The sequence below is a fragment of the Pituophis catenifer genome, unplaced genomic scaffold (assembly GCF_029215685.1).
Source record: "Pituophis catenifer annectens isolate HBS135680 unplaced genomic scaffold, rPitCat1.0.hap2 SCAF_2, whole genome shotgun sequence".
Classification (NCBI taxonomy): Eukaryota; Metazoa; Chordata; class Lepidosauria; order Squamata; family Colubridae; genus Pituophis; species Pituophis catenifer.
Window position 1 is genome coordinate 295,951,027 of NW_027256882.1, and position 27,791 is coordinate 295,978,817.

At 49.4% G+C, this 27,791-nt stretch overlaps 1 protein-coding gene across 1 annotated transcript in view; it reads left to right on the forward strand.

Annotated features, from left to right (window-relative positions):
* The first annotated feature begins 867 nt into the window (after nucleotides 1–867).
* Nucleotides 868–27,791, forward strand: part of CNTFR (ciliary neurotrophic factor receptor) — a 298,801-nt gene continuing 271,877 nt past the window's right edge. The window contains exon 1 of the mRNA XM_070936027.1: nucleotides 868–1,026. The gene's annotated coding sequence lies outside the window, so the exon portion shown is untranslated. The remainder of the gene's footprint in view (nucleotides 1,027–27,791) is intronic.

A 27,791-nucleotide genomic window follows, 5' to 3' on the forward strand; every position in this document is an offset into this window, starting at 1 on the left:
TGTGGCAAGAAGTTGTAAAATGGGGCAAAACTCACTTAACAACTGTCCTGCTCAGCAACCTAAATGTTGGGCTAAAATTGTGGTTGTAAATCGAGGACCTGATGGACATTTTAGCCATTCAGACGATGTGCTTCTATGGGACAGACCCCGCCCACTTCCAAATTTTCCCTGCTGATCTTTTTAAATTAGGCAGGTAGTCCTTGACTTACGACCACAGTTGGGACCGGAATTTGAGTCGCTGAGCTCTCCGGTGGTTAATTGAGGCTCTCATGACCGGCCCTGGTTTTGTACTGTGGTCGTTAAGAGAGCTACACAGTCATTAAGCGAATCGCACAGTTGTCAAGTGAGTCTCAGCTTCTCCGGAGCCGGCTGGGAAGCTTGCAGAGGCGGCCAGGCGCGCCTTCCCACGGACACGGGTCGCTCCCGGGCATCGAGGCGCGGAGTGCTGGCGCCCAGAGCCGCGCTCGGCCCTCTGTCCTCCGCTGCCGGCTCCCGCTCCTCCGCTGTGCCCGCCGCTGCCTTCCTCGGGAAGGGCTCCGCCGGCCGCGCCCCTGCAGCCCCCCGCGCACCGGGAGGCGCCTGGGGGAAGCGGAGCCCTCCTGCCTGCCTGCCTCCTCCCAGCCGGGCGCACCTGCCGAGCGCGGCGCGGCTCCTCCCGGGGCGTCCGGCGGGGGGCCTGGGCAGGGCGGGCTCCTCCCGGGGGCGTCCGCGTCCCGCTCGCCGCCTCCGCCGCCTCCGCCCGCCCGGCTCCCTCCCTCGCTGCCTCCGCCCGCCCGGCTGGTCACATGGGGGTGGGACGGGGGGGGGGCGCGCTTAAAAGCGCCTCTGCCTCGCTCCGCCGCTCTCTTCGCAGCTGGTGCGGGAGAGGCGCCGCCGCCGCTGCCACCGCCGCTCCTGCCTCCAGCGCCGCCGGGAAGGAGAAGGCAGCGGGCGAGCGAGCGAGCGGGCGAGGCGGGCAGCCCCGGGGCGAGCGGCCCAGCCGGAGCGCTGGCGAGCCGGGCGCGCCGAGGACGCGGGGCGGACGCGGTGAGTGTGTGCCGGGCAGAAGGGGAAGGGGTGTCCGTCGGTCCTGGCGGCCCCTGTCTCGCCTGCCGCTCCCCGCCCAGCCCAGCCCAGCCCAGCCCCGAACGGCAACTTTGGCCCCGGGGAGAGGCAAGGCGTGGCGGCCAAATGGGCTGGGGGTCCCGGCGGGGAAGGGGCGTCCGTCCTGGCGGTGCCTGCCTGCCTGCCCGCCCGGGCTGCTTCGCCTGCTCTGCCGCCGGAGACCGAAAGACAACTTTGGCCCTGGGGGGGGGGGGGCGAGGCGTGGCGGCAGAATCAAGGGGAGGGGGTCCCGGGGAAGGGGAAGGGGCGTTCGCCCTGGCGGTCCCTGCTTCGCCTGCTCGGCCGCCGAAGCCCCAAAGGCAACTTTGCTGGGGGGGGGGGCGGATGGACGGGGAGGCGAGGCGAGGCGTGGCGGCAAAATGGGGAAGGGTCCCGACTGGGCTCAGGTAGCTGTGGGGTCTTTCTGCCTCCCCCCACGCCCTCCTCCCCCCCGCCAAGCCGGTCGATTGATTGTGCCAGCCGCCGGCTCTCCTTGCCGCCCTGGCGGTGGGGGGTGGGGTCTCCGGGGGTCTCCGGGGCTCAGCCTTCCAAGGGGCCGAGAGTGACAAGCGCGGGCTGGCAGCAGCAGCAGGTTCATCTTCCCCCGCTCCCTCCCCCCCCCACGCCCCTCTGCCCTGCCAGCAGCAAAGCCACTTCGGCCGCTCCGGTGCCCCCCCCCTCCCCAGGATTGCTCCTAAAAGCTGGGAGGCGGGGGCGAGAGAGATGAAGGGGCTTAACCGCGACCCCCCCCTCCAAAAAGACAAAAGAAAGGCGGGGGGGGGGGGCTAAGGCTTCTGCGTGCAGCGGACTGATGGGCGAGGGGAGCGCCCGAGGTCGGTGTCCCTGCGGCGCCCCCTCCCACTCCCGCTCCCTTTCCTTCGGGTCTCCTTCCAGCTGCCGCGGATCTGCCCGGCTTACCCTCAGGAGAGAGCCGGGGGGCTGGCAAGCGGTTGGCCGCCCCCGCTTTGCAGAGCCCCGCTTCGCTAGGCGAAGACCCGCCGCTCAATGGCAGAAAGAAACGAGGCGTCTCTGCCCGTAAACGCTTCCTTCTCCCCCTCCGCCAAAAAAGACCCTCTCTTGCCTGGGAAGGAAGGAAGGAAGGAAGGAAGGAAGGAAGGAAGGAAGGAAGGCTGGCTGGCTGATGCCTTGACTGGAACGTGCCCCCCCCCCCGCCCCCCAATTCATGCTTGCGACTTGGCAGAAGATTCCTGATAGAAGTTGGGAGCTAGTGGGGAGGGGTGCTGCTACTTCGGAGAAGCTCTTGCTTCAGAGCTCTCTGGAGTAAGGACCGGTTTGGGAAGCAAGAATAGCCCTCTCCTCATTTTCTCCCCTGAATTTCCCTTCCCGACAAACGGAGGGGAAAAGTTGCTGGGGATAATATTGTATTTAAGTCAAATAAAGCCCAGCTTCTGAGAAGTTTAACCTGCTCCTGTTTGGAGAAATATTTAGGATTTTGTCTTCGTTCTCTTAAGGAGAGAATGAGGGGTCTCTCACCTCACCCTCTGGCTGTCCCACCTTTTAAGGAGCAAAACGGCCGGCCAGCTGCATGCTTGCAAGTCAAAGGCAAAATTTTGTGCTTGGGTTTTAATTCCTTTCCAAGTTGCTCCAGGGGTGTGGTGGGGGAGAGGCCAAGTCTCACTACAAAGAAGTATTTTATAAACCAGGGAAGTTTTTTTTTCCCCTTCCCCTGGACAGTTAGCAAACAGAAAGCAGCAGCTTTGGGCATCTTGCAGATTTTTTTAAAGAAATATCTCGCTTTCAATGCTCTCCTCAACTGTCTGTTGGCCGCCCTTCGCTTCCAGGATTGTTACTGGTTTTTCTTCTTCTTTGAGTCCATTTGTGTGTGGGGGGGGATTTTGAGTCTGGCATTAGAGAGAGGCGTGGGTTGCAAGGAGAGGCAGGCAGGCAAGCAGGCCGCGTAAGAGACGGAAAGGCAAAGTTATAAGGAAACAAAACCTCTTGCGTTGAAAAACAGAAGTTCTGAGGAATCTCCCAATCGATCGGCTTGGTCCTTTGCAAAGAAGTGATCTTGGTGAGAATGATGTGGGTGGGGGCCCCTCCTCCCTCGAGACCTGATCTGGATCAGATTAAGAGTTTAAATTGCAAAGCAGAAATTTGTCGGTTCTCCGTGGCTCTCTCCCAACTGAAAGATGCTGTTAAGATGCTTTCAGGTGCTACGCAGTACATAGGGTAGAAAAAGCTCAGGATTTCTCTCTGTGGCCTCTCCTGCCTTGATGGGGTCAGCTGGGTCCCAATGGATCCCTTGAGGGCTGGGGGAGCGGAGAGCTTTTACCTGGAAAGATCCCATTTCCTGGACTCTCCCTCCAGCTCCTCCTTGTAAACATGGCAGGAGGGAGAGCTGGGTTCGTCTGCAGTAGCAAAGCAACAGAAGGAGACTGACGATCCCTCTCTGACTCACACCTTTTATTAAAAGGCAGGTGCTCATCTTCTCACTCAGGTGTCAGTCGGAAAGGTGCCAGCAGGCTCATCCTGACTGGCATTGTGCAGCCAAATTCATTTCCCTCCTTGCCAAGAGCAGAGAGGGAGGTGCACAGTCCGGGCATTTGGAAGCAAAAACCCAGGGCTGCAAAACAGCTGGCAGCAAATTTGAGGCTCTCTGGGTGCTGGAAGTGGATCCATAACTACAAAAAGTCCTCGACTTATAAGCATTGGTTTAGCGACTGTTGAAAGTTACAACGGCACTGAGAAAAGTGATTTATGATCCTTTTTCACAGTTACGACTATTGCAGCATCCATTCATAGTCAGGTGATCAAAATACAGACGATTGGCAACTGGTTCCTATTTATGACGGTCGCAGTGTCCCGGGGTCACGTGATCTCGTTTTGTGACCTTCCGACAAAGTCCGTGGGGAAGCCAGATTCACTTAACAACCATGCTCCTAGCTTAGCTTCAGTGATTCATGTCGTAAGGAAGGTCATAAAACAGAGCCAAAGAACAGTCTTGCTTAGCAATGGAAATTTGGACTCAATTGTGGTCGTATGTTGAGTACCACTTATACTCCAGGCCGTTGCCTAGAGTCAACACTGACTCCATTGTGGTTGTAAGTCCAGGTTACTGTATTTTGAGATCCGTTGCCTTCCGGTCGTGAATATTTTGGAAGGGGCAATCCAGATTCTTTAGCTGGCCGCATTTTTGGATTGGTGCCATGGGGCAATTATTTTCTTTCCCACTTCCAGAGGTGGTGGTGTGGGTGGGACCCCACATGGCAGGCTGCCTGTGGGGTCTTCTCTGCAGGGCCGGTGCTCAAAAGTCTCAGCCGTTCAGCTTGTTGGGCTTTTTCCCCCTAAGAGTAGGAAGTTTGATTCCGTTAATGGGGTTTCTAAGAAATCGGGGAAGCGGTGCCGAGAAACAAAAGGAAGAATTGGCTGAGTGGGCTGTTTCTAAAATAGCAGGCATGGACGGAAGCCTGATCCAGCATTGAAAAGGGCACATTTTCCTGCTGCTGGGAATGACAGGTTGTTTTTTCCTTCCTTCCTCTTCTGGAATTGTGCCTGGCATTTTGCAATTCCTTGCAAATAGTCCCAAAGGTGCTTTTTCAGAAGGCAACTGGACTTTGTGTGTTTTTTTTTTCTCAAAGACATTTCGCTTCTCATCCAAGAAGCTTCTTCAGTTCTTCAGAACTGAATAGGGTTTGAACTGAAGAAGCTTCTTGGATGAGAAGTGAAAAGTCTTCAAGGGAAAACAAGGTCCAGTTGCTTTTAGAAAATGCACTTTTGGGACAACCATGACCTTGAATGACTGGGAACCTCCACAAACATTTGCAAAAAGGAATTGTTCTTTGCAGTTGGCATCTACTCTGTGCGTGTAGTAAACAGCGTTGGATCACCAGGGTGGCGTGTTGATCTGGGGCCTGGAGAAGGCCAAGAGGGAGGCCTCCTCCCCCCTCACAAGACCTGGAAAGTGGGGCTCAATTCAGACAATTTGTACCCGGGGGAAAAAGTTGTTTCTTGATTGCTTTTGATGGCTGCCAACTTTAGAGACCTTTGCAGCTGAGAGGCTTGAAATGATAGGGAGAGGATGGGAATTCCTCCTGAGCTGCTCTGGGTCCTTAAATCATATTGCAGCCGCTGGGAAGGCAGAACGGCAGAGTTGGGAGGGTCCGACCCCCTGCTCAAGCAGGAGATCATATTCAATTTGAGACAAGCGGCTGTCTGGTCTCTTCTTAAAAGCCTCCAGTGTTGGAGCACCCACAGCCTCTGGGGGCAAATTAGGACTTTCCTCTGCTTGCCTTCAAGAAGCTGACCCTCTCTCAGCTTTTCCTGCCAAAGAGAAAATGCCGCTTGATTATCTACTCCATGGAGAACAAGCGGGGTGTTCCCCAGCTATCCTGCCTGGGAGAGCTTGGCCATCCCCAGGGGACTCCTTCCTCTTAAAATCCAAAGAGGGCTCTGCTTTCCTATTATGGGATGGAGCGGCGCTGATCACTTTGCAATATTTGGAGCTGGGATTGGGGGAGGGGGAGGGAGGGGGGGGCTTGGCTGTGGATCAGTGCCAAGTTTGGCAGGATTCCTGGCCTTGCAGAAATAATGGACTGGATGTGGGCCAGTAAACCCAGACGCAATCTATAGAAGACGAGGATGCTGCGAGTCGATAGAGTGTCTGCCTGCCTTGGAGGCTGGGGGAGGGGTTGGTCTTCTGGGGGGGGGTTGAGCTCCTCCAGGCACCAAGTTTGCAGCTGGGCGTCCTTTATGCTCCAGGCATCTCACTGGAGATGCGCTGCGGGTGGATGGCGGTGCAGAAATCTTGCTTGCCAGCTCCGAGTGGCTCCTCCGTCCGTCTTCTTGGATTCCTGCAGGGGTCTCTGGGGTTGAAAAGGAGGCAGGAACATGGAACCAAAATCAGACAGGAGGCCATATGGAGTGCCTGGAGGCTATTAAAGGCCTGCAGACTAAAACACATGAAGAACGGTTGCAGAAACTGGGTGCATCGAGTCTAATGTAGAGAAGGGCTAGGGGTGACATGTTAGCAGTCTTCCAATATTTGAGAAGCTGCCCCAAAGAAGAGGGGGTCAACCTATTCTCCAAAGCACCAGAAGGCAGGAGAAAAAGCAACGGATGGAAACTAATCAAGGAGAGAAGCCACCTGGAATTAAGGAGCAACTTTCTAACAGTGAGGACAATTAACCAGTGGAACAGCTTGCCACCAGAAGTTGTGGGTGCTCCATTTAAGAAGAGGCTGGACTGAAATGGCATAGGGTCTCCTGCTTGAGCAGGGGGTTGGAATAGAGGACCTCCAAGGTCCCTTCCAGCTCTATTCTGACTTGAGTATGACTGAGCATAGCAGCATCCAGTTGCGGTTCGTGTCTGCATCTCACATGAACCTTCAGATCTGCTGCCCAACCGGCAGTTTTCCAAAGGCTGTTCTTGGAGAGGGCCATTTAAAGTTGGGTCTCATCCCGGGGAGCTTCTTCTGAGTTTTAGGGGTGCTGGGGGTGCACCTCTTTATTCTCTGGCACTTTCCCCCTCTTTGGCGTTAATGTGCGACCTCTCTGTGGCTTCCTTTGCTTTCATTCTGTACCAGGCTTCGTTTCCCCTCTTAAATTCCTTGCTTGCTTAGTGGGGGCGAGGGGGGCTTTTGGGCTCATTGTCAGCTTCCCCCCCTCCTCCCCAGGGATCCCCTGAGGTCTGCTCTGCAAATCCTGTTAGTAAAGATGATTTTGAAAAGTTTGGCGTCTCCACTGCGTTGAGAAGGAGAGCGAGGTCTGGAGAGGCCAGTCTAGAGAGAAGAAGGACGGGGGGGAAGGGGAAAGGGGGGGACATGAGAGCAGTCTTCCAATATTTGAGGGGCTGCCACAAAGAGGAGGGAGTTAAGCTATTCTCCAAAGCAGCAGAAGGCAAGACAAGAACCAATGGATGGAAACTAGTCAGGGAGAGAAGCAACCTGGAATTAAGGAGAAACTTCCTAACAATGAGGACAATCAACCAGTGGAGCTGCTTGCCACAAGAAGTCATGGGTGCCTCATCGCTGGAGGCTTTTAAGGAAAGACTGGACTGCCATTGGTTGTGGAATGGTATAGGGTTTCCTGTTTGAGCAGGGGGTTGGACTAGAAGACCTCCAAGGTCCCTTCCAGCTCTATTCTGATTGAGACGTTGGGATGGGCAAGGCAGAGCTGGTTGGAGTGAGGTGGGGAGCAGCACATGGCCGGCTCAGATGAGGCCGAGGGGTGGGGTCTCTCCGGCTTTGACCCGAGGGGCGCCGTCCAAATTCCTGGAATGTGGAGGCTTTCCCACATTTCTGCCTTGGGAGCGCGTGGCTTAATCCTGGCAGGCGGGCATCCCCGAGGCTCACAGGAAGCGTTTTCATCTGCTCGAGAGGATATTGATTCCCCTTTAACCTCCTTCCAGCATGGAGGGAATTTTGCTCCTCCGGCATTGCAGCCCCTGCAGCAGAGCTTTTAAGAGACAAAAAAGCCACTTGAGGAATATTTAAATTTTAAATCATCGCTCCGGAATAAAAAAAAAAAAAAAAAAGGAATTGATCACCTGCGTTTTGAATTAATGAAGCAGCAAAGCAGTGGCTTTGCCCTTAATGAGATGCAGAAGCAGAGCTGGAGAGGCGGTGATGTCAGCCCTTTTGCTGAGTTGTGACAGCCAGTGACACCATCAGGGCAGGGGTGGGGGACAGAAATATGAGGCCCCCCCCAAAAAAAAAAGAAACTTCCATGAGTTTAGCTTTGGCCTAGAGCATTCTGCTCAGATTTGCAAGCTCCCAGCTGGGCAAGGAAAGCCAGAGCAGCCACAGCTTTCAGGATGGGCTTCCCTGGCATTAAAGCCTCTTCTACCAATCACAGAATGGGAATGAACCCTGGAGGTCTTCTAGTCCAACCCTCTGGCTAAGCAGGAGAACCTAACTTGTCTGAAATGGTAGAGGGGGTTGGACCAGAAGACAGTTTTCCTTCAGAAGTTGTGGGAACTTCATCACTGGAGGCTTTCGGGAAGAGACTGGACTGCCATTTGTTGGAAATGGTGTAGGGTCTCCTGCTTGGGCGGGGGGTTGGACTAGATGACCTACAAGGTCCCTTCCAACTCTGTTAATCTAATCTAAACCTTCAGGGTTCCTTCCAGCTCTATTCTGATTGCTGATACCATCCCAGATGAATGGATGTCCAATCTCTTCTTAAAAACCTCCAGTGATGGAGCACCCACACCTTCTGGAGGCAAGGAGTTCCACTGTTTAATTGTTCTCACTGTCAGGAAATTCCTCCTTAGTTCCAGGTTTTTTCTCTCCTAGATTAGTTTCCATCCGTTGCTTCTTGTCCTGCCCTCTGGTGCTTTGGAGAACAGTTTGACTCCCTCTTCTTTGGGACAGCCCCTCAAATATTGGAAGATGCTATCGTGTCACCCCAGTCCTTCTTTTCATTAGACTAGACATACCCAGTTCCTTGCAGCCGTTCTTCTTTTAGCCTCCAGTCCCCTAATCATCTCTGTTGCTCTTCTCTGCACTCTTTCTAGAGTCTCCACATCTTTTTTCTATCATGGAAACCAAAACTGAATGCAATATTCCAAGTGTGGCCTTATCAGGGCATTATAAAGCGGTACTAACACTTCACCTGATCTTGCTTCTCTCCCTCTGTTGATGCTGCCGAGGGCTGCATTGGCTTTGGTGTAGAAGGGGATGGCCTCCCTTGCATGCCAATTGCTGGCTGTTTCCTCCAGCGTAGGACCTTCCTTCACCTTGGGCTGAGTTGGCACGCTCTGTTGGACAGCAGTGGTTGTGGGTGTGTGGCTAAGAGGACTCTTGGGAGTCAGCGAACCGAAATTGCAGGGTGGGAAGATCCTAGAGAAAGGCCATCCAACCATCCAGATGTTGACATGTGGGTGGTTTTTGCCCTGAAGATTGGCAGGACTGGCTGCTATTTTGGCTGGTAGCAAAGATCTCTCCTGCTCAATCAGGGGTAGCTCAGCTTTTATTTACCTGCACTAAGTATTTTTAAGAAACTTTTTTCCCCCTTCTTGAAGGTTTGGAAGGGGTGAGAGAAAAGGGATTATTTTATGGATGATAAATGTGGTCTTGTCTCCTGATTTGTGAAGACCCGCCAGGGAAAATATGATTAACAGGCTGCTCAAATATCGGATGAGAAATTACCAAGCAAAGCAGAAAGTCTATAAATATTGGCAATGTTTGGGATTTGATAAACCGACTTGAAGGCTTATTTTGACAAAGGCGTGTTCTGTTTTACGATGGGGGTGTTTGGGAAATGGTAACCTTAGAAAATGGGTTCAAAGAGAATGACACTGTGGAAGGGCTGTGGACTTTTTGTTGTGGGTACCCATGGAGTACCCCAATAGGGCAAGTAGAGGTAGTCTCAATTTACGACTGTTCGTTTAGTGACTATTCGAAGTTCAATGGCACTGAAAAAAGTCACTTTGGACTGTGGCTAAAATTTGGACACTTGGCAACTGGTTCATCTTTATTGGGGTTGCAGTGTCCTCGTGTTACGTGATCCCCTTGTATGACTTCTGATAAGCAGTCCTATGAGGAAGGAAGATTCACAAGTGTGGCAAGAAAGGTTGTGAAAGGGGGCAAAACTTACTTAACGACCGTCCTGCTCAGCAGCAGAAATTTTGGACTCAATGGTGGTTGTAGGTTGAGGACTACCTGGGACATTATGCAGATTACAGCACTGTCATTTGGGGGAAGATGTCAATCAATCAATGAATTAGAATGCCTGCATTGGGCAAACCCAAGTACCACGGCTAGAATTCGGAATAACAGACTTGGAAGGGGCCATGAGGGTCATCTAGTCCAACCCCCCTGCTCAAGCAGGAGACCCTATAGCAGTCCAGACAAATGGTTGTCCAGGCTCTTCTTAAAAACCTCCAGGGATGAAGTGCCCGCATGACGCAATGATATTTGAATTGCCTGTGAGCCTCCCAGGACCTGCCTTGCTTGTGACAATCGGTCTGATCTTGTGATTGGCCGACAGCAGAAAAAGGGTGTTGAATCTTGTGATGACTTGGGGGTTTGGTAGTTGGCCATTTTCACTCTGAGCTGCTTGGAAGCTGAACTAGGCCACAAATCAGCTCATCAAAGACCCTTTTGTCCTTGGGGAACATGTGGTGTGCGGTGGGGTTTGAATGCTTCTTTCTGTTCGTCTTTCCCAGTCTGGTGTCCTCCAGTTATTTTGGTTGCAACTCTCACAGACCCTGGGAATGATGGGAAGTGTAGTCCGGTGCTTCTGGCGGCCTCTGAGGTGAAATCTACCTTGGAAGTAAACTCCATAATCAATAGGACAGAATCTCTGTGGCTCAGGGTTGGAGGATGGGGGGTCCTTGGTGCTCTCTGAGGTTGGTGGTTTCCTTGCAGATGTTTCATGACCCAACTGGGTAACATCTGTGCAAGGGAATGTGGGCTTTGTTCCCAATTGATATACAGCTCCTAGCATTGTACATTTTCTACAACCTCTTCTCCCAAATGCTATAGACCAGGGGTCTCCAACCTTGGCAACTTTAAGCCTGGAGGACTTCAACTCCCAGAATTCCCCAGCCAGCTTTCTGGGAATTGAAATCCTCCAGGCTTAAAGTTGCCAAGCTTGGAGACCCCTGGTCTATAGACTTCTCAGAAGCTTGGCATTCAGACCAATCAACCACCAATAGACACATAAAAATAAGCCACATTTGCACATCATTCAAAAGAGATAACAAAAAAGCTAAGAAGGAAACAAAACGGCCAGAATACATTATCTCCAGCAGGAAACACTCAGATAAGCAGGAATTAACACCAGACAAACTATCAAGTGGAAAACAATACCCTAATTGAGGAACTACTAAGGAGCAAACATCACACTCACTCGTACTGATGATGTGACCTAGTTGGGTAATGAAACGTCTGCAAGAAAAGAACCAAATTCAGAGCCTCGAGGAGTTTATAAGCCCCATAATCCTTGCCAGTTCCAAGACAGAACGTGGGCATGAGTGCTGAACATGGGAAGTGAGCAAAGTATGTGCTCAGAGGAGTATGAATGTAACTGCTGTTCAAAACATGGAGAAACTGGTTGCTTTTCAGGAGGGGGGAAATGTCCTCCTTTTGGAAAGTGGAGAATGAAGCACTTTTGACCCGAACTGCAGATCTACCTTAGGAGTCTCCTGACTTCCTTGGAGGCCCTCAGCATGGACTTAACTCTAGGACATTTGGAGGGATCTTCAAAGGTCCCTCCAAAGAAAGGAACTTAGAACACAGATCATAGAATAAGAGACCTCGGAGGTCTTCTAGTCCAACGCCCTGCTCAAGCAGGACACTCTATACCATTTCAGACAAATGGTTGCCCAGTCTCTTTTTGAAAGCCTCCAGTGATGAACTTCTGAAGGCAAGTTACTCCATTGGTTAATTGCTCTCACCGTTAGGAAATTTCTCCTTAGTTCTAGGTTGCTTCTCTCCTTGGTTAGTTTCCACCGTTGTTCCTCCTCTTGCTTTTTGATGCTTTGGAGAATAGTTTGACCTCCTCGTCTTGGTAGAAGCCCCTCAAATATCGGAAGACTGCTATCATGTCTCCCCTAGTCCTTCTCTTCATTACACTAGACTTACCCAATTCCTGCAGTCAATGTTCTTCGTATGTCAAGTACGTTCTTCTTTGTACTTGAGAAGAAAAGCCCTGGAAACCCTTGCCATCCGGTCAAGTTGCCTCAGACGGATTGGGAAGCTGTCAACACCTCTTGCAGGCCTGTTTATTTTTCCTTCCACCAGCTGAGGTTAGTCTTCCTTCCGAGGGGGAGGAAAAGAGCAGCCAGCTTTCTCGGGGGGCAACCAGACAGGGGCTCCGGGGAGTTAAGGAACATTCCTGTGGCGAGTGCGAGGCCCGTTATCCTCAAAGGCAGTCTGCCCCGACATCAAGGTTACTCTTATTTATGACTTATTTTCTCTATTCCCCTCCCCACTTACCCCAGTGAATACTCCAGGCAGTTAATGAAATGCAGAAAACAGAGAATAAACAGTTAAAGCATAAAAGGAAATTGATGAATGATTATATCCTGGCGAAAGAAATGCACTTTGCAGATTTTTCAGCAATGGCAAAACACTTCTCTGGAGGAAGGGGATTTTAAGCCCCTCCCCAGCAGAGCAAGAGACGACCTGTTCCCATGTGCCACAATGAAGGGGCATCTCTAAAGAGGCCCGTGGTAGACAGACCCTTTTACATCTTCACAGAGTATCCAGTTGTGATACCCACATTACAAAAAAAATTGTTGAGAGTTTGGAAAAAGTGTGAAGAAGAGCAACTAAGATGATTAAAGGCCTGGAGACTAAAACATATGAGGAACGGTTGCAGGATTTGGGTTTGGCCAGTCTAGAGAAAAGAAGGACTAGGGGGGACATGATCAGAGGTGGGTTTCAGCAGGTTCTGACCAGTTCTGGAGAACCGGTAGCGGAAATTTTGAGTAGTTCAGAGAACCGGTAGTAAAAATTCTGACTAACCCTGCCCCCATCTATTCTCTGCCTCCCAAGTCCCAGCTGATTGGGGGGAAATGGGGATTTTGCAGTATCCTTCCAAGCCACACCCACAGAACCGGTAGTAAAAAAAATTTAAACCCACCACTGGACATGATGGCAGTCTTCCAGTATTTGAGGGGCTGCCATAAAGAAGAGGAGGTCAACTTATTCTCCAAAGCACCTGAAGGCAGGACAAGAAGCAACGGAGCTTGGAGTCCTAGTGGACAATCACTTTAACATGAGCCAGCCGTGTGCAGCAGCAGCCAAAAAAGCCAATGCAATCCTACATTGCATTAACAGAGGGATACAATCAAGATCAAGTGAGGTCCTAATACCACTCTATAAAGCCTTAGTAAGACCACACTTGGATTACTGCATCCAGTTCTGGTCACCACACTATAAAGAAGATGTGGAGACTGGAAAGAGTGCAGAGAAGAGCAACAAAGAGGATTAGGGGACTGGAGGCTAAAACATACGATGAACGGTTGCAGGATTTGAGTTTCGCTAGTTTAATGAAAAGAAGGACTAGGGCTGACACGATAGCAGTAGTCCTCGACTTACGGCCACAATTGAGCCAAAACTTGCACTGCTAAACGAGACGGTTGCTAAGTGAACTTTTGCTCCATTTTTCAACCTTTCTCACTACAGTTGTTAACGTGATTCACCACCGTTGTTCAGTTAGTAAGACAGTTGTTCAGTGAGTCTGGCTTCCCCATTAATGTTGATCGTCAGAAGGTCACAAAAAAGAGTTTTTCACATGACTCTGGGACACTGCGACGGTCATAAATATGAGCCGGTTACCAAGCATCAGAATTTTGATCACCTGACCACAGGGATGCTGCAAAGGTCGTAACTGTGAAAAACGGTCATAAGTCACTGTTTTTCAGTGCCATTGTAACTTTGAACGGTCACTAAACAAAGTTGTAAATCAGGGAGCCTCTGTATCGCTCCTTAGTGCTTTACAGCCCTCTCTAAGCAGTTTACAATGTTGGCATCATTTTTGCCCCCAACAATCTGGGTCCCCCTTTTATTACCAACCTGGGAAGAACGGAAGGCTGCAGGCTCTTAATGCTGCTTAGATGTTCTGCATCCAGACATGTTCAGAGCTTTTACTGGAAATTCGTTTTTATTGGACTGCTTGTAAATATTTACTCTACATAACTGGATGGAGTGGTGTAGGCTTTCCTTGCGTTGTTTAGTTTGGGAGGAAAAAAAGAAATGAAAACACCCAAGTGTTAACACAGGAATTGTCAGATCAGGATCTGAGCGAATAACTTGACACACACACAAAAAGGAAACGAGAACGTAGAGGAGATTGTTCTTGGGCAGGTTCCAGGCATCCAGTTTGACTGAATTATGTTATGCTATTAATAAACCTTACCAAGTTATGCGTTTCTAAAAATGTCTAGGATTGTTTTTTTTGGGGGGGGGTTGGGTAGAAAAATGCAATAGCATTTTAGAGAAAAAGGAGAAGGGGCAGGATCCTCAGGCATCCCCAGGGGTGGGACAGAGATGGGGGTCTGGGAGACAAGCTTCAATTTTTGAGTCAGATAATCATTTATGCAGTGTGTTCCAAAAATCGGCCTTTTTTAAAAAAAGATTTTTATCTTGGCTCCTTTTTCAGACGATGAACATCCTCCCACAACCCTGTGAGGTGGGCTGGGTTGACAGACTGGCCCCAAGTCACACAGATAGCTTTCATGCCTAAGGCGGGACTAGAACTCACTGTCTGTCTGTCTATTTGTTTGTATCTATCTGCCAGTATTTATCTATAATATGCTACCCATCTTGCTGTTTGGGACAGACTTTAAGCATAGGTAGGTAGGTAGGTAGGTAGGTAGGTAGAGAGATGACAGACAGATAGACAGACAGACAGACAGACACTGTAGATCAGGGGTCTCCAACCTTGGCAACTTTAAGCCTGGAGGACTTCAATTCCCAGAAAGCTGGCTGGGGAATTCTGGGAGTTGAAGCCCTCCAGGTTTAAAGTTGCCAAGGTTGGAGACCCCTGCTGTAGATGAGAGCGAGAGAGAGGTAGAGATATTTATTTTAAATATTGAATTTATTTGCCACCTATTTTGCCATGGGGGCTACTCTAGGCGGCTTACAATGATAGACAGACAGACAGATGAGAGAGATACATGAGAGAGAGAGGGAGACAAAGATAGATGTGTATGTGAGGTGGGGGGAGAAAGAAAGAAAAAGAAGGAAGGAAGGAAAGGAAAGAAAGAAAGAAAGAAAGAAAGAAAGAAAGAAAGAAAGAAAGAAAGAAAGAAAGAAAGAAAGAAAGAAAGAAAGAAAGAGAAAAGAAAAGAGAGAGAGAGAGAGAGAGAGAGAGAGAGAGAGAGAGAGAGAGAGAGAGAGAGAGAGAGAGAGGAATAGAATTATGGGGAACTAGATGTAGAAATTGGGGCTGACTTTTCGAAAACTCCCTCTGCACCCTCTGAGGCTGAACATAACTGCCGAGATTGCGATTGATTTTCTCCTGCTGCCCTTGTCTGCTGGGATGACTGGAGGAGACGCCTGGGCTTTTATGATGAGCCTCCAAAGGAGGAGAGGCTAAATATAGCAAGCTGACGCCCCAGGTAGTCTCCGGAGGTCGGCTCATCTAGGGATGGGGTCATAAAACCCTGGAGATCTTCTAGTCTATCCCCCTGCCTAGGACAGGACATCTCTTCAATGGAAATTTTCAAAAATAGACTGGACAACCACTTGATTGCAATGATAAAAATCTCCTGCTTGCGAAGAGGCTGGACTAGAAGACCTCTAAGGTCCCTTCCACCTCCGGTATTCGGTTACTCCCCTTAGCCAGCCCAAGATTAAGACGTCTGGAGTCCTTCTTAACATTCCTTCCATTCGGTTTAACCCCAGCATCTCATTCTCCGGCGGTTTCCACCATGGGCCAAGAGAATTCCATCAACGTCAGCCAGTGTAAACAACTAAGCGGAATAAACGGACACCGCTTTGTGTCCAAATAATGGATAAAAGCAGCGATTAACTAAGTCGGTGACCTGAAACCATCCACAGGCCCAGCCAAGCAGGGGAACATCGTGAAGCAAACCGAAAGTTGCAATAAATTGTATTATTTGAATTGGTGCCCGAAAGACGGGCTGCCCAGTTTGACCAGTGCAGCTCAGCTTCCATGCATTTTCTGGGCCGCTTCCAAAAAGTTGATGGGGTTGGGTTGCAGATCCCATCAAGCGGCCCCAGGCCCGAGTAGGTTTCACCCAGGAGTAACCAGTGTGGTGCAGTTGTGCTGTGTCCTTTAGGTCACTCTTGACCTGTTTTTATTGACTGTGAGCCTCTGCGCTTTGCAGAGCCCAGGTTCGTTTAAAGACAGTGTGAGTCACTTAATTGCGGTGATTTGTTTAACAACCTTGGCAAAAATGGTTGTGAAATCTCACTTAAAAACCACCTTGCTTTTAGCAAGAGAAATTCAGGTCCCAATTGTCGTCGTAAGTCGAGGACCGCCTGTAACGTCTGCTCCATCTAAGAAACCCCTCCCAGCAAGAGAAGCCAGGGATGGTGGTTGCGGTGGTCAGGAAGTCCTCGACTTACAACAGTTTGTTTAGTGAATGTTCAAAGTTACAACAGCACTGAAAAAAAGGACTTGAAAATTAGAATTTTTATAGATTTTCACAGTTACGACCATTGCAGCATCCCCATGGTCATGTGATCAAAATTCAGACGCTTGGCAACTGACTCATACTTATGACGGTCGCAGTGTCCCGGGGTCACATGACCCCCCTTTTGTGACCTTCTGTCAAGCAAAGTCAATGGGGAAGCTGGATTCACTTAACAACAATTTGACTAATTTAACAACTACAATGATTCACTTAACAACTGTAGCAAGGAAGGTTGTAAAATAGGGCAAAATTCACTTAACAAATGTTTTGCTTAGCAACAGACTCCGTGGTGGTCATAAGTCGAGGACTACCTGTATTTAGTGAGTCGGATCTTGCTAGCAGTTCTCAGTATACGTCCTGATGGATGGAGAGTTTGCCAGTGGGCCCAAATGTCTGCTCACAGTTCCCTGGCGTATTTTGCCCCACCTTCCCCATCTGCCACCTCCACATGTCTTGGACTACAATGAACATCATCCCCAGCCAGCAGTAATATGGGCTTGTTAGCAGGGGGATGGCCAACGTTCTGTGCAAGGCGTAGCAGACCAGCCCTCATCAAAGCAGAACCGTCCGCGGAGGCATTTCAGTGAGACTTCCTGCGCCAAGTGGAGGGTTGAGCTGGATGACCTCAGGGACCCCCTTCCAGGGAGAGTTTTCTAGGCACAGCTGGAAGGATCACACAGAAGAGTTGAGGAAGCCGAAGCCGGTGGAGCTTTCTGGGCCATTTAGGGACCCCGTCCCCATTGCCAGGAGAGATTTGCCCACTGCAAAATATCCCGTGTGCCTCTGGGCTGGTTGCCCAGCCCTGCCCACTGCCTGGCATGACTTAGCAGCGTGAGGTAGTGAAGAGCAGGGGGCTCCTGATGGCACCTGGCTCTGCCTTCCTCACCCAGCCAGTGGCCCAGACGATTCCCCTGCTGGGGTCCCCCCACCTTCGCCAGCTCCGCCGATGTGCGGTGCCGGCGTCCAGAAACCCGAAGTTGCTGGCTGCTGTGCCGCCGGTGAACCAGCGTGGAAGGGAGGCTGCGCAGTGGCGGATGGGCTCGCCTGAGCATTTGTTGAACTCTTTCCCGGCACGACAAAGGCCTCCTTGTCTCCTCCGTCAGCAAGCGGGACCCCTATTGTCCTGGGGGCGCTGCGAACCTGCCGAGCCCGCCGGCAGGGCGGGTGAGTTCAGGGAGCCGTTGGCCAAGTCCGGCCAAGGCTGAGACTGCTGGGTTGTGGGGGTTTGTGTGGGGGAGGAGTTGTCTTCCAAACAATGCACCGGAGCAAGCGGGGTTCGTGCAGTGTGCAGCGCAAGGAACGTGTTGGCGTTTGGAGGCTTGTCTCCGAATGGCTCAGCGTGAGTCTCTCTGCACATGCTTTTGGGTGGCAGAGCTAAAAGTGCAGGCAAAGGGCTGTTGGTGTTGGTAGGAACGATTGCAGGCTTTTGGGGTGTGTGTATGTAGCTTCCTGGGCAGTTTAAGGTGTTGTAAGTTGTCGGTCCAAATCCCTGTGATCTCGAGTTTGAGCTGGTTAAGGAGGCCTGTAGTCTCCAGGAATCCCCTGATCCAAGGGATGAAGCAGCCGCCCCCATGATAGCAACTGAAGGGTGTGTGGGGGGGGGGGGTCAGCCCTGCCCCATTTCTGAGTGCGTCCAAGCCAAGAGTGGGGTCCTCTGCTCCCACCCAGCTTCTGGATATGCGGCTGCTTTGATTGCTCTGCTTTTACTCACCCAAAGGGGATGAGAAGCCTCCATGCACGGGAGACCGGCCGGCCGTTCGGCTGATGGGTGCAGAGAGGCGGAGGGCTGGAGGGGTGACTTTCTCTGGCAAAGGCAGCCGGCAGAGCTGGGAGACCTGCCCGAGCCTGCTCTGCAAAGAGGCTGTGAGAAGATAGGAAAGGCTGGATCCAGCCGGGCTGTGCTGAGCGCTGGGGTCTCTCTTGGCTCTCAGAATAGCCAAGAGAGTTGGAAAGGACCCTGGAGGTCTTCTAGTCCAACCTCCTGCTTAAGCAGAAAACTCTACACCATTACAGACAGGTAGCTGTCCAGCCTTTTCTTAAAAGCCTCCAGTGATGGAGCCACCCACAGCTTCTGGCGAGAAGACATTGTTCCACTAGAAAATTCCTCCTTAGTTCTACATTGCTCCCTTCCTTGATTAGTTTCCATCCGTTGCTTCTTCTCCTGCCTTCGGGGGCTTTGGAGAAGAGGTTGGCAGCCCCTCAAATATTGGAAGACTGCTATCATGTCTCCCCTAGTCCTTCTTTTCCTTAAACCAGACATGCCCAATCCAATTTTGATTGACACAGTATAAAAAAGATGTTGAGACTCTGGAAAGAGTGTAGAGAAGAGCAACAAAGATGATTAGGGGACTGGAGGCTAAAACGTACGATGAACGGTTGCTGGATTTGGGTATGTCTCGTTTAATGAAAAGGAGGACTAGGGGAGACGCGAGAGCTGCATTCCAATATCACAGGAGTTGCCCCAAAGAAGAGGGAGTCAAGCTATTCTCCAAGGCACCTGAAGGCAGGACAAGAAGCAACGGGTGGAAACTAATCAAGGAGAGAAACAACCTGGAGTTAAGGAGAAATTTCCTGACAATCGGTGGAACATCCTGCCTTTCAGAAGTTGTGGGTGCTCCATCACTGGAGGCTTTTAAGAAGAGACTAGACAGCAATTTATCCAGAATGATACAGGGTCTCCTGCTTGAACAGGGGGTTGGACCAGATGACCTCCAGGGTCCCTTCCAACTCTCTTATTCTGATCTGCGTTGTACTCTTCTTCCCATTTTCTATTTATCACTTCATATGCTAAGTGGAGAGTTTGTGGATGTAAATAGGGACACGATGTCCCATTGAGACTGTGATCCCTCTTGGGTCCCCCAGCAGCCCCTCGGTGCTCAGCCAGGCTGCCCGGGCCCCTGTCGACGGGTGCAGCGGGGCCACGGCCTGCATGGTGCCACGTACCCGATGACACCCCTCTGCACCCATCATCCTTTTGACGTCATCGTGGCTGTAGGAGACACGTCCGCAGCCTGCCTGCCCCCTCCTTAAATGAAGCCAGTAATGACACCCCGAAAATGGAGACAGGCACGTTTATAGGACATTAAGTATTTAATTGCACTGCTGTTTTGTCTGCAATTAATTAAACTATTATCGGCGTGGTACTCTTCTTCTCTGTCACTCCCAGGAAAAAGAGGTAATAAGTTGTTTTTGGACTGAAGGGAGGTCTGGAGGCCTTTGGCTACTCCTCAGAGAGCCCCCCCCCCCACTGCTGCCTTTCACCTGCTTTGCTGTTTGCCTTCCCAAGTGCTAAAAAGGGAATTCCCTCCTCAGCCGCAATTAAGGATACAGGAAGCAGCTTCCCATGGGGGGTGGGGGTGCTGGGGGGGTGACCTCATCCGGCCATGCATGATGTTAATGCAGCCTGGGGGCTCAGGGCGGTGGGTGGGTGGGTGGGCAGCCGGAGCCCCAGGGTATCTGGGAGTGGAGAAGGCCAGTTGAAAAGCTGCTGCTGTCCCTTTCCCTCTCTTGCCTGGGTCTTTCAACAAGGAGGGAGGGGACAAGAAGATGCAACATCTTAATTGTGGGTTAGAATAGCTGATCGCTATTTTAACCAACAGTTAAGATGATGGGGCTTCTTGTTCCCTCTATCCTTGTTTAAATTGTTTAACTTAATTGTTTAACCAACAATTAAGTTCTATTTAACTTCTATTTAAATAGAACTGATTGGAAGTTCTATTTAAGACATCGTGGCTTAATGTGGGTCTGTTTCCCCCCCTCTCTCCCCATGCATCCCTCCTCTTTGATGGTCCTCTCTGGTCATGGCCATCCCTCTGCCAGCCAATGGCAGCTCCTGCAAAGCGTCTCATTTGGTCTTCTCAGCATAAGAGAACAGGATAACAGAATAACAGAGTAGGAAGGGACCTTAGAGGTCGTCTAGTCCAACCCGCTGCCCAAGCAGAAAACCGTATAACATTTCAGACAAATGTCTGTACAGTTTCTTCTTAAAAACCTCCAGTGATGGAGCATTTACAACTTCTGGAGGGAAGCTGTTCCACTAGTTGGTTGTCCTCACAGTTAGGAAGTTTCTCCTTAGTTCCAGGTTGCTTCTCTCCTTGATGAGTTTCCATCCGTTGCTTCTTGTCCTGCCTTCAGGGGCTTTGGAGAATAAGCCAACTTCCTCCTGCTATGCTCTGCAGGAGAGGCCATCTTTCCTACTTTTCATTGCTTTAATATTTTTGTCATGTGTCTCCTTGCATTTCATCCTCCCCGCCCCCAGTCCAATTCTTCCAAAAGCCCTTTAAAAGGCCAAGGTGGCATCTCTCTGGTTGCAAGCAGAAGAAGGGGAGATGCTCCTTTCCTGAGGTCCAGACTCATGCCTGCCCCCCTTCCCGTACCAAGGGGTGCAACCAAAGGGAAGCATGGACCCACAATTGCTTAACGCCTTGTAAGCCGCCCTGAGTCTCCGGAGAAGGGCGGCATATAAATCAAATTAAAAAAAAAAAAAAAAAAAGACAAACGCAGGAAGTCCTCCACTTATGCTCACGATTGAGCTCAAAATTTCTGTTCACTAAACAAGATCGTTGTTAAGTGAGTTTTTGCCCCATTTTACGCCTTATCTTGCCACAGTTGTTAAGTGAAGCACTGCAGTAACATGGTTGTCCAGTGAACCTGGCTGACTTGGCTTGTCAGAAGGTCGCAAAAGGGGGATCCGGGACACTGCAACCGTCACAAATGTGAATCAGTTGCCAAGCATCTGAATTTTGATCAGGTGGCCATCGGGGGTTGCTGCAAATAAGTGTGAAAAAACGGTCATAAATCACTTTTTTCAGGGCCATTAACTCTGAATGGTCACTAAACGAATGGATGTAAGTCAAGGACTCTTAATTGTTGGAGCTCTCATTTCAGACCCTAATTTCATGGGGGGGTCATGGAAAGGAGGGATCAAATGAATATCCCCAAACTAAAAACAACAACCCTGCAATCATCCAAGAACTGGCACCAAGCTTCTTACTGCAAAAAGCTAAGACAATGTTAGAAATGGATTCCGGTGACTGCTGGGTGTGAAACCCGAGCTCCATTGATAGGGATAGAACAGTGTTTTCCAAACTTGGCTATTTTAAGATGCATGGACTTCAACTCCCAGAATTCCCCAGCCAGTATGCCTGGTTGAGGAATTCTGGGAGTTGAAGTCCATACATCTTCAAAGGGTCAAGTTTGGGAAACACTGGGATAGAAGATAACAAGGCCCCAGTGTTTTGAGGGGCTGCCACAAAAATCCTCCAATATTGGAAGATGCTATTAGGGCTCCCCTAAGCTTTCTCTTCCTTAGGTTAAACATAGTACGCAGTTCCCTCAACCGTTCATCATACAGAGCCCTGATTATCCTAACTGTCCTTCTTTCCTCTCTTTCTAACATCTTAGTATTGTGGTGAGCAGAACTGTTTGCAGTATTTTAAGAAGGACTAAGGGGGACATGAGAGCAGCATCCCAGTGTTTGAGGGGCTACCACAAAGAAGAGGAAGGGGGTCAAACTATTCTCCAAATACACACCTGAAGGCAAGACACGAAACAATGGACGGAAACTCATCAAGGAGAGAAGCAACTTGGAACTCAGGAGAAACTTCCTGAGTGAGGACAATTAACCAGAGGAATGGAAGTTGCCACCAAAATGTCCAACACTGGACAATTTTATGAAGAGACTGGACAGCCATTTGTCCCAAATTGTATACAATCTCCTGCTCAAGCAGGGGGTTGGACTAGAAGACTTCCAAGGTCCCTTCCAACTCTGTTATTCTGTTAATTAACCGGTGGAATGACTTCCCTCCAGAAGTTGTGGGTGCTCCAACACTGGAGGTTTTTAAGAAGAGACTGGACAGCTATTTGTCTGAAATGGTGCAGGGCTTCCTGCATGATCAGGGGGTTGGACTAGAAGACCTCCAGGGTCCCTTCCAACTCTGTTCTGTTCTGAAATTGAGATTGCAATGATAGCAGTCTCTCCTCCCCCCTCCTCATTATGTTCAAAAAAGGGCTAGAAACGATTGTCTCTTGTGTGTAAGGAAGGCCGTTTAATGAGTGCCCTTGTGCCCCGGCTGACAAATGCCACCACCCTGCCGAAGGGCCAATTATTGATGGAGGTGGGCTTCAGGTCAGTGGCTTTTGGAAAAGGTGCTTGGAATGAGAGAGAAAAATTTGACACGGCCCATTCCGGTTGGCGAAGCTGGTACTGATCTTGGCGAAATGGATCAATCGAGTCCTTTGATTGGGGAAAAGGCATCATCGACATTATTGGTGACCAGAAGGCTCTTATGGACTTTGTGTAAAAACGGGGTGGGGGGTGGGTGGGAATGACCTTGTATGTTTTGATAATTAATTTTCTATAAATTATAGAAAGAAGATTAATGGGGCATAACTATAGTGAGAGAGGTCAAATATATATTTATCCTGCAGTGAAGAATACCAGAAGGCACTTCTTTCTATCTTTTGTCCTTTTCTTCTCTTCTCCTTTTCTCTTTTTCATTGATTTCTTTCTCCTGTTTCCTCCTTACTTTACATTATTTTGCATTAGCTTTTATGGTCTCGTTTGGAAGTTTGAATGAAGATATCCTAGCAAGATAAGGAATGAATCCCACAAAAAAAAATTCCTTTTTCTTTGAGCTTTGCTGTCAGGCAAGAAAAAGAAAGGAAGAAAAAGAAAGAAAGAAAGAAAGAAAGAAAGAAAGAAAGAAAGAAAGGAAGGAAGGAAGGAAGGAAGGAAGGAAGGAAGGAAGGAAGGAAGGAAGGAAGGGAGAGAGAGAGAAAGACAGAAAGAGAGAGAGAGAGAGAAAGAAAAGGAAAGAAAGAAAGAAAGAAAGAAAGAAAGAAAGAAAGAAAGAAAGAAAGAAAGAAAGAAAGAAAGAAACCAGGGATCCCTTTTCTTGCATTCTGGAAAACGCTGGTGCAGAACAGGTGTGTTTGATCTCCCAACTAGAGGTAATGAAATAAACAGCTCCTTAATTAGAGCCACTAAGCAGCAACGTAAGGAAATGGTGATTTTTCTTGACTTGACTTCACACACCTTGAAGAGTTGGGAGTCCTCTTCCACTTGCATGCTTGAAGTGGGTGGGTTTTTTTAAAAAAGAAATACATTTTTTAGAAAGCGTTGCAAATCATTTAAAAATTTCTTTATTTTTTTCAGGCAAGGGGTGGGGGGGGCGAGTGTTTTTTTTTTTTTTTTTTTTGCACAGAGAGTCCTTGACTCGCAACCATTTGCTTAGGGACCCTCAGAAATTACAAAGGCACTGAAAAAGGTGATTTACTGTCCTCAGACTTACAACCGTCACAGCATACCCCGCGGTTTTGGGGTCACGTGATCCCCTTTTGCGACCTTCAAAGTCAAGGGGGAAACTGGATTTGCTTAATGACCCCATGGTTCACTTAACAAATTCAGTGGTTCGCTTAACATCCCATGGCAAGAAGGTTGTAAAATTGGGCGCGACTCACTTAAAAACCGCCTTGCTTAACCATGGAAATTCTTCTCCCAATTGTGATTGTAAGTCAAGGAGGACGTATAATAACCGTGGTTCATTTACAGACTTTGCTTTTTAAAGCTCTTTGTCAATGACTGAACCTCCCTTTGAAGCTTGTGGGAACGCCTTGTTTGTTGTCAACCCGTGCACAGAAGGTCCTCTTTCTTCCATAAGGACTAGAACCTTGGGTTTTTTAGGAATTAAACTAACATCCCTGGCATGCCAAGCCTTACACCGGGGCTGTAAATCTGGAGTTTGGCTGGATTCAGATCAAAAGCATTTTTAATCCGGTGGTTTTCTTTCCCGTCCAGCTGTCTTACATCCGATCTGAGGGTGAGATCACCCTTCCGGATCTGTAAACGAGAGGAAAATTTGTGAGCTGCAGGATGATGGGTGTAAATCCTAGGGATCTGATTGGCTGGATATTTTGGGGAAAGTAGGCAGGTCCTTTTATGCATACCTGAGCTTAGTTCTATTGTGAGGCTCAGTGGCCCTTTGAGGAAGTCAACCAGAACAGAGATGGAAGGGACCTCCGAGGTCTTCTAGTCCAACCCCCTGCTTAAGCAGGAGACCCCCTCTACCATTTATATACCACATATGTCTTCGACTTACATCCACAACTGAGCTCAAAATTTCCACTGCTAAACAAAACAGGTGTTACTTCAGTTTTCATCCATTTTACGACCCTTTCTTGCCAATGTTGCTAAGTGAATCACTGCAGTTGTTAAGGGACTTGTTAAATGAATCTGGCTTCCCCATTGACTTAGCTTATAGGAAGGTCACAAAAGGGGGAATCACATGATCCGGGACCCTGCAACTGTTGTAAGTACATGCCAGTTGCTAAGGGTCCACAAGGAAGTTTTAACAGTCGTGCGACAAACAGTCATGTCGCTTTTCTCAGTGCCGTCGTAACTTCGACCACCAGACGAATGGCTGTAAATTTGAGGACTGTCTTAGTAGAGCAAAAACCAGATTGGCCCTCAGCTCTTGCAGACGCGCAGAAGGGCCCTTCTCAGAGGCCCCCAAGTAAAAAGGGAGGCAAGAACAAAAGCACCTGCTTTCATTCCATTAGATTAATTTTAATTGAACTGAATTAAAATCAAATCTAATTCATAGGCCTTCTCTCGGATCATGCATTTAATGTAGGCAAATGCGGTTATTTGATAGCAGCTTTTGAAGGTTGCTAGGAATGTGGGGAGTTTTGTTAGACCAGCGTTCTCAAACATGGCTGCTTTAAGAGGTGTGGACTTCAACTCCCAGAATTCCCCAGGTGGCATGGTCCAAACCTCTTGAAGTAGCCAAGGTTGGGAAATACAGTTTTCAATATCTATGGCAATGTTTCTCACCTTGGCCGCTGGATGATGTATGGACTTCAACTCCCAGAGTTCCCCAGCCCAACCAGTTTCGCTTCTCATCCAAGAAGCTTCTTCAGCTCTGACTGCAAGGATTTATACTCCTTGCAGACAGCTGGTCATTTGCATTTTTTAAAGAGAGTCCTTGAGGCCGCTTGGAGGTTTTATCTGTGTCCTCAGGGTCACCTGAGTGGTGCTGATGGGTGTGGAGCCTTCTTGGCTGCAGGATGTTTTTCTGCCCTGTGTCCCTTCTCTGTTGAAGACAGGTGCAGGCTGTTGCACCACTCAGGTGACCCTGAGGACACAGAAAATCCTCCAAGTGGCCTCAAGGACCCCCTAAAAAGATGCAAAATGACCAGCTGTCTGCAAGGAATATAAATCCTTCCCTTCCGCACCATCAAGTCGGAGCTGAAGAAGCTTCTGGGATGAGAAGCGAAACGTCTTCAAAAAGAAAGAAGGAAGTCCAGTTGCCTCTTGTAAAAAGCTTCCTAGATATGCAAAATGTTGCTTTTCCATACTCTTGATCTGCAAAAAGCTGCTTCCATTGCTCTAAGCTCTTCAGATATTCTTTGCGCAATCCCAAAGACAGGATCCCTTTGGGGTGATCCCTTCCCAAATCTTCTGGTCGTAGGATCTGCGGCTCGTGAGTCTCTCAAAACCACCATCCTGGTACACCTGTCCTCATCCAACACACCTGTGGATCTGGGCTGCTTTAAGCTTGGGTCTCCCCTCTGATCCCAGGGCTCGCTCAGCACTCCTATCAAGAAAACCATGGCTACATGGTAAGTCCTCGACTTACAACAGTTCACTTAGTGACTGAATTTACAACGTCCTTGAAAAAAGTGACTTATGACCATTTTTCACACTTATGACCATTGCAGCATCCCCCGCGGTCACGTGATCCAAATTCGGACGCTTGGCAACTGACTCGTATTTATGACGGCTGCAGTGACCCGGGCTCTCCTTTTGCGACTTTATGACAAGCAACGTCAAGCAGGAAGCCGGATTCACTTAACAACCTAAACATAACCCCTGCAGTGATTCACTTAACAACTGTGGCAAGAAAGGTCGTAAAAATGGAGCAAAATTCACTTCTCGCTTAGCAACAGACATTGTGGTCATAAGTCGAGGCCTTACCTGAATTCTATCGTCCAGCCTCCGTCCTGTGCACCAAAGCCAGGCCTTTTCTCAATTTTAAGACGGAGGCCCCTTCAGAGTCTGATTTGAAAGGGAGCGATGGGGAACAGTTGCCCCATGGAATGGATATGTGAGATGGGAAAGCTTCGGATGCTTGAGAGAAACCAGAAGGTCTGGCAGCCACCCTGGTGAGCCTGAGTCAGCTTTTGAGTTGTTGGCAAGCGGCCCTTCCTTTGGACACCTCCAAGGGGCCTGGCATCCATAATGCTGCTCGTGGTTAGCGTTACAGTTACAGTCAATCAGGAAACAGAAGGGTGAGGAAGAGCAGTGAGTGGCTGGCATTCAAATGAGTTGTGGAAGTCTCAACCCTTCGGAGGAGCTGGAATTTGCAGAACAGCAAAAGTGGAAGGGACTTTGGAGGTCTTCTAGTCCAGCTCCCTGCTCAGGCAGGAGACCCTACACCATTTCAGACAAAGGGTTGTCCAATTTCTTCTCAAAAACCTCCAGTGTTGGAGCACCCACACCTTCTGGAGGCAAGGAGTTCCACTGGTTAATTGTTCTCAGCGTCAGGAAATTTCTCCTTTGTTCCAGGTTGCTTCTCTCCTGGATTGGCTTCCACCTGTTGCTTCTTGTCCTGCCTTCTGGTGCTTTGGAAAATAGCTTGAGCCTCCTCTTCTTTGTGGCAGCCCCTCAAATCCTGGAATCCTGCTATCGTGTCACCCCTAATTCTTCTTTTCTCTAGACTAGCCAAACCCAATTCCTGCAGCCGTTCTTCATGTTTTACCTTCCACACACACACACAATCCTCTTTGATGCTCTTCTCTGCACTCTTTCCAGAGTCTCAACCTCTTTTTTTACATCGTGGAGACCAGAACTGAATGTCATATTCCCAAGTGTGGCCTCACCAAAGCATCACGAAACAGTACAAACACTTCTCGTGATCTTGAAATTTGTAAGGGTGGCTTTAGAAAATGCTTGTGTAAATGGAAAGCATGCCATGTCCTTCCTTCCCTTCCCATGAAATGTTCCAACATGGGGAAATTTGGCTGTTTTAGGAGCAAAGTTCTGTTCATGGGCATCTCCACCGATGAAGAAGATGGAGAACAGGAGAAGGTCGCTGACAAAGCGTGTGAAGATACCGTCATAGGTGCATGAGATGCCATGCAACAGACCTCTGCATGGAGAATAACAGAACAGCAGAGTTGGAAGGGACCTTGGAGGTCATCTAGTCCAACCCCCGCCCAAGCAGGAAACCCTACCCCTTTCCAGACAAGTGGCTGCCCAGGCTCTTTTTAAAAGCCTCCAGTGATGAAGCTCCCACAACTTCTTAGACGTCACCTCAGTGTGGTTGAAAGAGTCAAGGCTAACCCTAATTACAGCTAGTCCTCAACTTACAACCACCATTGAGCCTAAAATTTCCATGGCTAAGAAGGACGGTTGTTAAGTGAGTTTTGCCCCATTTTACAACTTTTCTGACCACCGTCGTTAAGTGAATCCCTGCAGGAGTTAAGTAAGTCAAATGGTTGTTAAGTGAGCCTGGCTTCCCCATTGAATTTGTGTGTCAGGCCCCTGGACACTGTGACCGTCATAAATACGAGTCCGTTGCCAAGCATCCGAATTTGGTCACGTGACCCAGGGGGATGCTGCGACAGACACCAGC